We start from the raw sequence: 11,355 nt of genomic DNA, 5'->3' as shown, positions 1-11,355 counted from the left end.
GTGGCGGGTGCCTGTAGTCCTGAGGCAGGAGAACGGCGTAAACCCGGGAGGCGGAGCTTGCAGTGAGCTGAGATCCGGCCACTGTACTCCAGCCTGGGCTACAGAGCCAGACTCCGTCTCAAAACAAACAAACAAACAAACAAACAAACAAAAAAACAAAGTACCACAGACAGGGTGGCTTAAACAACAGAAATTTATTTTCTCACAATTCTGGAGGTTGGGAATCTGAGATACGGTATAGGCAGGGTTGGTTCCTTCTGAGGCCTATCTCCTTCACTTGGTAGATTGTGGCCTTCTCCCAGTGACTGCACATGGACTTCCCTCTGTGCGTGTCTGTGTCCAAATTTCCTCTTCTTTTTTTTTTTTTTTTGGCCCTTTTTTTTTTTTTTTTTTTTTTTTTTAACATTTATTTATTTATTTTTTGAGACAGAGTCTCACTCTGTCGCCCAGGCTGGAGTGCAGTGGCCGGATCTCAGCTTACTGCAAGCTCCGACTCCCGGGTTTACACCATTCTCCTGCCTCAGCCTCCCGAGTAGCTGGGACTACAAGTGCCTGCCACCTCGCCCAGCTAGTTTTTTATATTTTTTTAGTAGAGACGGGGTTTCACCGTGTTAGCCAGGATGGTCTCGATCTCCTGACCTCATGATCTGCCCGTCTTGGCCTCCCAAAGTGCTGGGATCACAGGCTTGAGCCACCGTGCCCGGCCAAATTTCCTCTTCTTATAAGGACAGCAGTCATATTAGAGTAGGACTCACTCTAATGACCTCATTTTAACTCAGTTACCTCTTCAGAGACTTTGTTTCCAAATACAGTCACATCCTGCGGTGCTAGAGTTAGGACTTCAATATACAAATTATTGGGGCGGGGGAAAATTTAGGCCCCTAGCATGTGTGGTAGGATATTCATTTGAGCACCTACCATGTGCAGTCACAGAGCCAGGTAGTTTTTTTAATGTAATGATAAAAAAATGTAATCATCACACCCTGGTCATGCACTCTGCTATGGGCTTCTCGTGTCACTCAATCTTTACAACCACCAGTAAGGTAGATATTGTTAAGAAAGGTATTTGTACAGATGATGACACCAAAGCTCAGGGAAGTTAAGTAAGTCGGGCTTTGCATTATATGATGTTGCAGTGAAGCATGGGAAAATTGGAGTTCTAAATCTTGCATTTAAGTCCTGGCTAATTCTCTCCCTGATTGGCTATGGAACTGGGACTTTTAATCTAGTGCCTACATTCTTGTCTACTGTTACCATACTCTATATTCTTTTTTTCTTTTTTTTTTTGAGACAGAGTCTCACCTTGTCACTCAGGCTGGAGTGCAGTGGCATGATCTCGGCTCACTGCAAGCTCCGCCTCCTGGGTTCGCGCCATTCTCCTACCTCAGCCTCCCGAGTAGCTGGGACTATTCTTTTCACAGCATCATGCTACCTCTCTGTTAAACCAGATAGGAACCGGAAATAGTAATAGGGGACAGAAAGTTCAAAGGGGAGAAAGTATTTACTAAATGGTCAGACTGCTGTACAGCTAAGAAGAAAAGAAAAACCAACCAGAATTCAAGTTTTTCACTACATGCTAAGTTCCTCCTACAGTTTAAACAATGCAGGTGTCTCAGCCTGGTTTGTGGCTGACTTTCCCAACCCCACTTCCTAACATAATTTCTCCATATTCTATTTGCTACCCTGAGCAGAGACCATAGCTTGTTCCCTGGACTGAAAATAGTTTTACCACTAGCTTCAGAAACCGAAGTATGAAATTTGTTCACCCCGGCCGGGCGCGGTGGCTCAAGCCTGTAATCCCAGCACTTTGGGAGGCCGAGACGGGCGGATCACGAGGTCAGGAGATCGAGACCATCCTGGCTAACACGGTGAAACCCCGTCTCTACTAAAAAATACAAAAAACTAGCCGGGCGAAGTGGCGGGCGCCTGTAGTCCCAGCTACTCGGGAGGCTGAGGCAGGAGAATGGCGTAAACCCGGGAGGCGGAGCTTGCAGTGAGCTGAGATCCGGCCACTGCACTCCAGCCCGGGCGACAGAGCGAGACTCCGTCTCAAAAAAAAAAAAAAAAAAAAAAAAAAAAAAAAGAAATTTGTTCACCCCATAGTTCCAATTGGGACCGAAATGTCTCACTCAACAGAGTGATTCTTGATTACTCTGATCATCTACCTTCTCATTTCAAAACTCACTGTCACTCAGACACCCACTGTTCCTTTTCCAAAAACTATTCCTACAGAGCCCTCCCAAACCAAATTTCTTTTCCTTTTCTTTTGTTTTGAGACGGAGTCTTGCTCTGCCGCCCAGGCTGGAGTGCAGTGGCCAGATCTCAGCTCACTGCAAGCTCCGCCTCCCGGGTTTACGCCATTCTCCTGCCTCAGCCTCCCGAGTAGCTGGGACTACAGGCGCCCGCCTCGTCGCCCGGCTAGTTATTTTGTATTTTTTAGTGGAGACGGGGTTTCACCGTATTAGCCAGGATGGTCTCAATCTCCTGACCTCGTGATCCGCCCGTCTCGGCCTCCCAAAGTGCTGGGATTACAGGCTTGAGCCACCGCGCCCGGCCTTTCAAACCAAATTTCTGTAGCCAATAAACTCCTCTAAACCTCGGCCTGCTCAGCAAGTCCTCCCTCCACTTCCTGCTGTGGCTGAGAAGAAGCCATGACCCCGAAAGCCACTTCCCCTGCAGCTCTCTCTGATGGTGGTTGCTCATTCTTCCACATCCCACATGCCTCCAGGACAGGGTAGGGCATGAGTGAAGAATTGACAATGTATTTGCCCCATCATACGAAACTTTTGAATCCTTATGTTCATATTAAAACCATTTGCCGGCTGGGCACGGTGGCTCACACCTGTAATCCCAGCACTTTGGGAGGCTGAGGCAGGCAGATCACAAGGTCAGGAGATTAAGACCATCCTGGCTAACACGGTGAAACCCCGTCTCCACTAAAATACAAAAAAATAGCCAAGCGTGGTGACACGCACTTGTAGTCCCAGCTACTTGGGAGGCTGAAGCAGGATAATCGCTTGAATCCCAGAGGCGGAGATTGCAGTATGAGCGAAGATCACGCCACTGCACTCCAGCCTGGATGACAGAGTGAGAGTCTGTCTCAAATAAAGAAGTAAATAAGTAAATAAATAAATACCGGCCGGGCGTGGTGGCTCACGCCTGTAATCCCAGCACTCTGGGAGGCCGAGACGGGCGGATCACGAGGTCATGAGATCGAGACCATCCTGGCTAACACGGTGAAACCCCGTCCCTATTAAAAAATACAAAAGCTAGCCAGGCGAGGTGGCAGGCACCTGTAGCCCCAGCTGCTCGGGAGGCTGAGGCAGGAGAATGGTGTAAACCCAGGAGGCGGAGATTGCAGTGAGCTGAGATCTGGCCACTGCACTCCAGCCTGGGCGACAGAGCGAGACTCCATCTCAAAAAATAAAATAAATAAATAAATAAATGAAAATACTGTTGGCCAACTGGCCACACCATCACAGAGCCTCCTTTGGGGATGTAATTAACTTAACTTTTGGTGTTATGTTTCATTCCAGGCCTGGCTCCCATGATAGTGAAAATCCTTGAGGGCAGGGCTCATTCAAGTATTCAGGTTTGTTCTCTGTTGTCTACCAACCTACCAGGCACCAAATGACTATTTGTGGACATTTATGGAGTGAATGAATGAATAAGTGAATGTGTAAATTGTGGAAGCTAAAATGGTCCAGTAGAGGGGCCAAGGTGAAAACTCTGGGTGAGGTGCCAGCTTCTCCAGAGCACAGATTTTCAAATCACATGGTCCTGGGTGTAAATCCCAGTTCCTCAATGCGCAAGCTCTGAGTGTCTCAGGTATGTCTCATCATCTACTGCTTAAGGATGTCTTGAAGAGGAAGTTAAATTACATATGTGCCTGCTCCTGTGTGTCTGGCACAGAGATAGTCACTAGTTCTCCTTCCTTTGTACTGTTCCCCTACAAAAGTCACAATGTGATGTCTCTCTTCTCCCACACTGCTGTGATGCTGTCCTTTGAAAGATACTGAGCTCAAGATCTCAGCTGAGTCAAGAGAGGAAAGCAGCCTGTAATCCCAGCACTTTGGGACGCCAAGGTGGGCGGATCGCCTGAGGTCAGGAATTTAAGACCTGCCTGGCCAACATGACGAAACCTTGTCTCTACTAAAATACAAAATTAGCTGGGCGGGCCAGGCGCGGTAGCTCACGCCTGTAATCCCAGCATTTTGGGAGGCCGAGGTGGGTGGATCACAAGGTCAGGAGATCGAGACCTTCCTGGCTAACACAGTGAAACCCCGTCTCTACTAAAATACAAAAAATTAGCCGGGCGTGGTGGTGGGCGCCTGTAGTCCCAGCTAGTCAGGAGGCTGAGGCAGAAGAATGGCATGAACCTGGGAGGCGGAGCTTGCAGTGAGCCGAGATCGCACCACTGCACTCCAGCCTGGGCAACAGAGTGAGACTCTATCTCAAAAAAATAAATAAAATAAAAATTAGCTGGGCGTGGTGGTGGGTGCCTGTAATCCCAGCTACTCAGGAGGCTGAGGCAGGAGGATCACTTGAACCCAGTAGGTGGAGGTTGCAGTTAGCTGAGATCATGCCACTGCACTCCCAGCCTAGGTGACAGAGTGAGACTCCATCTCAAAAAAAAAAAAAAAAAAAAGTGGAGAGCAGAGCCCTCAAGAACTGAGTATGTTTACATGTCTGTGACCTGAGCACCTGAAGACAGTGCCTTGGCTCACCCCTCTGGGAAGAGCCAGGCAGCAAAGACATCTTGATCAAGGTATATAAGTTGGAACATGAACTTTTGAATATATCAATGCTCCCCTGAGCTAGGCTGTTGCCAGAGGGAGCACTTACTAGTGGAGCTGTGCTAGAAATTCAGGGGCTCCAGTCACCCAGTGCTTGGCATGGGGCACTCTGGGCACTGGTCCTGTCAGGCTTTGACCCCAGGCCTTTCCTGGACACCAGCTTTCCTCAAACGTCTGGAGTTAGGAGTTGAGGAGCGAGTTCTTTGGTTATCAATGGGCCAGGGCTTTAATCTTCTTTTTAGCTAGGGAACCCCTTTTATTCAAATAAAAAACCCTTCAATATAAGTGAAGTGGAGCACTCTGTTAGTGATGGGCAAACTGCATTGAACACTACTGAACTACCCAGCTCGCCCACAGCCACACCTGGCATCTGAAGAGAATTCAGCCCACTGCTCCTACTCAATTGAGCTTTGCTCTTTTGCAATCTTTCTTTTAAGGGAGACGGGGTCTCATCAGGTGGCCCAGGGCTGGTCTCAGACTCCTGGGCTCAATGTCCTCCTGCCTTGGCATTCCCGATAGTGCGGGATTACCAGGCAAAGCCCCGCTTGCCTGGCCTTCATTGTCTTTTGCTGGCTGAATAATATTTCACTGATGGATATGCCACATTTTATTTATCCATTCATCAGTTGGTTTGACATTTGGGTTTTTCACTCTTTCACTATAATATACGCTATGAAATCATATACAAGTTTTTGTTGGACATATTTTTCAGTTCTTTTGGATATATCCTAGAGGTAAAATTCCTGGGTCATATGGTAACTCTATGTTTAACTTTTGACAAAACTGCCAAACTGTTTTCCTCAGGTACTGGTATCATTTACATTTCTACCGCAGGCAATGTATAAGGTTCTAATTTTCCCATATTCTTGTCCAACACTTAATTTATTTATTTATTTACTTTGAGTACAGGTCATCCTTCGGTTTCCCAGGCTGGAGTGCTCAGTGCGCAATCATGGCTTACTGTAGCCTCAACCTCCCCGCTCAAGCATCCTCCCACCTCATCCTCCCAAGTAGCTGGACTACAGCATGCCCACTACACTCAGTCTAATTTTGTATTTTTTGTAGAGTAGAGACAGAATTCACTCTGTTGGCCCAGGTTGGTCTTGAACTCCTGGGCCTCAACTGATCCTCCTGCCTTGGCCTCCCAAAGTGGGATTATGGTGTGGAACCACTGCCACCTGCCTACACTTATTTTTAGATAAAAAAAATTATAGCCATTTTCTGAGTGTGAGGTAGGTATCGCTTGTTGGTTTGCATTTCCTAAGAACTAATGATGTTGAACACCCATGTACTTACTTGCCATTTGTATGTCTCTTTGGAGAAATGTCTATTCAAATCTTCTGTCTTTAAAATTGGATAATTATCTCTTTTGTTATTGAGCTGCAGGAGGCCTTTACAGCATCCTCATACCAGTTCCTTTATCAGGGATTTGCCAAAATTTTCCACATTCTGCTGGGATATTTTCACTTCCTTTTTTTTTTTTTGAGACGGGTCTCGCTCTGTCACCCAGGCTGGAGTGCAGTGGCGCGATCTCGCCTCACTGCAAGCTCCGCCTCCAGGTTCAAGCCATCTTCTCCTGCTTCAGCCCCGATTAGGCTGGACTACAGGCGTTCTGCCACCATGCCTGGCTAACTTTTGTATTTTTTTTTAGTAGAGACGGTGGTTTCACTGTGTCAGCGGTAGATGGGTCTCGATCTCCTGATCTCGTGATCCGCGCACCTGGCCTCCCAGAGTGCTGGATACCAGGCATGAGCCACCCGCCGGCCCTCTTTTGTTTTTAATGTTTCCTTTCCTGCACCACTGAACTATTTCACTTTTTAAAACGGTTCTCAAAGTATCAAAAGTGCATCTAATTTAGTGAAGTCTAGTGTATTTTTTTCCTTTGGTTTCTTGGTTTTTGTATTATCTAAGAAAACCTCACATGATCATGAACGTAATTATTCCGTAATGTTGCCTTCTCAGTTTAGTTTTAGCTCCTACATTGAGTTTTGCCCATTTTGAGTTAAGTTTAGTAAATAGTATGGATGTAGGGGCAAATCATTCTTTTCGTATATGAATATTGAGTTGTCCAAGCACCATTTGTGAAAAGACTATTCTTCCCAAGTAGCATGCGGTATTACAGGGCCCCACCACCATCTCCAGCTTAATTTTGTATTTTTAGTAGAGACAAGGTTTCCACCATGTGGCCAGGCTGGTGTCGAGCTCCAACCTAGGTGATGCACCTGCCTCGGCCTCCCAAAGTCCTGGGATTTACAGGCGTGAGCCACCACGGCCCAGGGTGTGGCACCCTTGTTGAAATTAGTTGACTGCTGGCGTGGTGGCTCCGCCGTAATCCCAGAGACTTTGGGAGGCCGAGGCAGGTGCATCACCTGAGGTTGGGAACTCGACACCAGCCTGGCCAACATAGTGAAACCTTGTCTCTACTAAAAATACAAAATTAGCTGGGCGTGGTGGCGGGCACCTGTAATCCCAGCTACTTGGGAGGCTGAGGCAGGAGAATTGCTTGAACCTGGCAGGCGGAGCTTGCAGTGAGCCAGGATTGTGCCACTGCACTCCAGCCTGGGTGACAGAGTGAGAGTCTGTCTCAAAAAAATAAATAAATAAAAAAGAAAGTCAGTTGACTATACATGTAAGGGTTTATTTCTAGACTGTTAATTCTATCCCATCAATCTTATGTCTATCCTTATGCCAGTATCACATTGCCTTAATTACTGTAACTTTGTAGTAAATTTTGAAATCAGGAAGTGCAAGTCATCCAACTTTGTTCTTCTTTTTCAAGATTGTTTTGGCTATTCTGGGTCCCTTGCATTTCCATATGAATTTCAGGATATGGTTGTCCATTTCTACAAGAAAGGCAGTTGGAACTTGTGTGTGTGTGTGGTTTTCTTTTCTTTTCTTTTCTTTTTTGCGACAGTCTCACTCTCTGGTTCAGCCTGGAGTGCAGTGGCGCCATCTCACGATCTCAGCTCACTGCAACCTCCATCTGCCGGGTTTAAGTGATTCTCATGCCTCAGCCTTCCAAGTAGCTGGGATTACAGGCACGTGCCACCATGCCTAGCTAATTTTTTGTATTTTTAGTAGAGATGGTGTTTTGCCATGTTGGCCAGGCTGGTCTTGAACTCCTGACCTCAGGTGATCCACCTGCCTCAACCTCCCAAACTGCTAGGATTACAGGGGTGAGCCACTGCGCCCAGCCTTTTTGTTGGAATTTTGATACGAATTACATTGAATCTGTAAATCAATTTGGAGAGTATTGCCATCTTGACAATATTAAGTATTGGAATTCATGAACACAGGATATCTTTCCATTTATTTATGCATTCTTTAACTTCTTTCAACAATGTTTTATAATTTTCAGTGTTAAAAAAGAAAACCTGCCGGGCGCAGTGGCTCACGCCTGTAATCCCAGCACATTGGGAGGCAGAGATTGGTGGATCACGAGGTCAGGAAATCAAGACCATCCTGGCAAACACGGTGAAACCCCGTCTCTACTAAAAAATACAAAAAACTAGCTGGGTGAGATGGCGGGCGCCTGTAGTCCCAGCTACTCAGGAGGCTGAGGCAGGAGAATGGCGTAAACCCGGGAGGCAGAGCTTGCAGTGAGCTGAGATCCGGCCACTGCACTCCAGCCTGGGCGACAGAACGAGACTCCGTCTCAAAAAAAAAAACAAAACCATTGTTTGGTTAAATTTATTCCTAAGTATTTTCTTCTTTTTGATGCTATTGTAAATGGAATTCTTTTCTTAATTTCATTTTAGGATTATCCATTGCTAGTGTTTAGAAATATTATGCAACTGATTTTTTTATATTAAACTTGCATCTGCAATCTTACTGAACTCATTTATTACACCTAACATGACGCTCCCTGGTAGTCTACTAGTTAGGATTCGGTGCACTCACTGATTACCTCTAATAGGTTTTTTGTGTGGATTTACTTTTGGGGAAAGGAGTAGGTGGGGATGAAGTCTAGCTATGTTGCCCAGGTTGGAGTGCAGTAGTGCGATCTTGGCTCACTGCAACCTCCGCCTCTCAGGTTCAAGCGATTCTCCTGCCTCAGCCTCCCAAGAAGTAGCTGGGATTACGTGCACCCGCCACCATGCCCAGCTAATTTTTGTATTTTTAGTAGAGATGGGTTTCACTGTGTTGGCCAGGCTGGTCTAGAACTCCTGCACTTTGGGAGGCCGAGGCGAGTGGATTGCTTGAGCCCAGGAGCTCAAGACCAGCCTAGGCAACATGGTGAAACCCTATATCTCCTAAAAACACAAAAAATTAGCCAGGTATGGGGGCGCATGCCTGTAGTCCCAGCTACTTGGGAGGCTGAGGCAGGAGAATCACTTGAGCTTAGGAAGTTGAGGCTTCAGTGAGCCAAGATGGCGCCACTGAACTCCAGCCTAGGCAACAGGAGTAAAACTCTGTCTTTAAACAAAAAAAAAATCACAATAGCAAAGGCTTGGAACCAACCCACATGCCCATCAATGATAGACTGGATAAAGAAAATGTGGCACATATACACCATGGAATACTATTCAGCCACAAAAAATAATCAGTTCATGTCCTTCGCAGGGATATGGATGAAGCTAGTAACCATCATTCTCAGCAAATTGACAGGTTGATGGCGGGTTGACGGGTGCAGCAAACCACCATAGCACATGCATACCTATATAACAAACCTGCACATTCTGCACATGTATCCCAGAACTTAAAGTATATATATTTAAAAATCATGTCAACTGCAAATAGAGATAGAGATAGTTTCACTTCTTCCTTTTCAAAATGGATACTTCAAAAAAAATTTTCTTGCTTAATTACCCTCCAGTACAAGGTTGAATACAAATGTTTCTTTTGTATTTCATAGGCAGCTTTCTGCATATTCATAGTCTAAACACCAGGAATAAAGAGACTTGGCAACTGTATTTGATTTTACCATCTTTGTCAATGAGATGGCATAGCTAGCAAGGAGAGCAATGCCTCAGGCATTGACAAACAATCAATGAATATGTTTGCTTTTACTTTCAGCCTTTATTTCTACTACACTTTTTAACTACACCAATTGATTTTTCTTTCTCTTCCTTAAGATGAAGTAAAGGGAATGAATTATGAAATGAGATAAGCCTGCATTCAAATTCCGATTTATATTCTAATTCTCCAATTTCCATTTTATAGGCCATGTTACTTTAAGTTGTGTCCCCACCTGTCTGAACCTCAACTTCCTCAACTGTAAAATGGAGATGACACTAGTCATTTCATAGGGTTATTGAAAGGATTAAAGGAGATAATGAATGGAAAGCATCTAACAGAGTGTCTGGGACTTTGAAAGGGCTCAGAAAGTGCCCAATCCCTTTCACTTCCTCCCTAGTGCTGAACAAACCTCTTTTATCTGTAGGTTGGGAAAATGACTAATTTTATTTATTTTTTATTTTTATTTTTTGAGACAGGATCTCACTCTGTCACCGAGGCTAAAGTGCAGTGGCGTGATCACAGCTCGTGTAACCTTGACACCCTGACTCAGGTCATCCTCCTACCTCAGCCTCCCAAGTAGCTGGGACTATAGGCTGCACCACCACGCCCAGCTAATTTTTGTTTGGGCACAAATGATCCTCCTGCCTAGGTCTCCCAAAGTGCTGGGATTACAGGTGTGAGCCACTGCACCCAGCTATAATTTTAAAAAGACCTTTCTAATACCCAGAGTGATTCAAAGAAGGAAGGGGTTTTGGGAAGTAGTGGGCTCCAAGTTTAGGGGGTGTTCAAGCATGATGTTTGAGGGGTTTGAGATTATGTTTGGAGTGTTTGAGATGATGAAAAGGTAAAGTCAGATGACGTTTGTGGTCCCATAGAATCTATTAAGTTGTGTGAAGATATTTATTGACTAATGTGTTATTCTGTTTTTTCAGCAACTATTTATTATCTACCATGTGCCAGACCCCGTGCTAAGTAATGGGAATCCAAGGGTGAGCAAGAGAAGCAGGGTTCCTGTCCTCCGGGAGTTCACAATCTTGAATGAGACTAACAATAAAAGGCAAACAAACCAAAACAAAGGAATAAGATCACTACAAAGTGTGATGAGCATTGTAGCAGAAATAAACTAAATGAGAGAGTTTACCCAGGGGAGGCAATTTTAGAAAAAGTAGAAAGGGATTGCCTCTCTGATATAGGCAGGCTGTATCACTGATTTGAACTGAGCACTTCTGGTGTTTATAAAACAGGGCCACAAATTATTTGACATTTCACCCATCAGGAGGTAGGGTCTATGTCCTCCTTTTATATGGATGGTCTTATGACCACTTTGACCAATGGAGAATGGCAGAATTGATGCTATGTGATGTCCAAGGCTAGGTGATAAAAGGCCATCTAGTGCTTTACCTTGCTCATTAGAGCACTCTCAGGGAACCATGAGCTGTCATGTAAGAAGTCTGACTGCTGGGCACAGTGGCTCATGCCTGTAATCCCAGCATTCTGGGAGGTCGAGGTGGGTGGATCACCTGAGGTCAGGAATTCAAGACCAGCCTGACCAACATGGAGAAACCCCGTCTCTACTAAAAATACGAAATTAGCCAGGTGT

Source organism: Rhinopithecus bieti, unplaced genomic scaffold (genome assembly GCF_001698545.2).
Source record: "Rhinopithecus bieti isolate Rb0 unplaced genomic scaffold, ASM169854v2 scaffold_13029, whole genome shotgun sequence".
Lineage (NCBI taxonomy): Eukaryota > Metazoa > Chordata > Mammalia > Primates > Cercopithecidae > Rhinopithecus > Rhinopithecus bieti.
The sequence above is the reverse complement of the archived record's forward strand: the minus strand, read 5'-3'. Positions refer to the sequence as shown.